Source organism: Mandrillus leucophaeus, unplaced genomic scaffold, assembly GCF_000951045.1.
Source record: "Mandrillus leucophaeus isolate KB7577 unplaced genomic scaffold, Mleu.le_1.0 Scaffold13, whole genome shotgun sequence".
Lineage (NCBI taxonomy): Eukaryota > Metazoa > Chordata > Mammalia > Primates > Cercopithecidae > Mandrillus > Mandrillus leucophaeus.
Window position 1 is genome coordinate 5,496,528 of NW_012101254.1, and position 729 is coordinate 5,497,256.

General features: G+C 45.5%; 1 protein-coding gene across 1 annotated transcript in view; it reads left to right on the forward strand.

Moving 5' to 3' along the window:
- The window catches only part of OTOF (otoferlin), a 122,223-nt gene that overhangs the window by 106,100 nt on the left and 15,394 nt on the right, over positions 1-729 (forward strand). The window lies entirely within an intron of this gene.

Consider the following 729-nt stretch of genomic DNA (forward strand, 5'->3'; position numbering starts at 1 on the left):
TGTGTAGTGTGTAAATGTGCATGAGTGCGTGCATGTTTGTGGTGTCCATATGTGCTTGTGTGTGGTATGCATGTGTGTGTGTGTGCATGTGTGCATGTGATGTATGTGCATATGTGCGTGCATGTGTGTGGTGTGCATATGTGCATGTGTGCATGTGGTGTGCATATGTGCCTGTGTGTGTGCATGTGTGTGGTGTATGTGCATATGCACATGCGTGAGTGTGTGGTGTGTATATGTGCATATGTACATGCATGTGTGTGGTGTATGTGCATATGCGAGTGTGTGCATGCATGTGGTGTGCACATGTGCATGTATGTGTGTGGTGTGCATATGTGCATGTATGTGTGCATTGTGGTGTACACATGTGCATGTATGTGTGCATGTGTGTGGTGTGCGCATGCACATGCCTGTGCATGCATGTAGTGTGTGTACATATGTGCATGCATGTGGTATGTAAATGTGCGTGTGCATGCGTGCATGTGGTGTATGTGCATATATGTGTGCATGCATGCACGTGGTATGCATATGTGCATGTGTGCATATGTGCATATGGTGTATGTGGATATGTGGATGCATGGGTGTAAATGTGCATGTGGCATGCATGAGTGTGGTATATTTGCATATATGTGTGCATGTGTGTGTGGTGTGCATATGTGCATGTGTGCATGCATGTGTGTGGTATGTAAATGTGCATGTGTATGTGTGCCTTGGTGTATGTACATATATGTG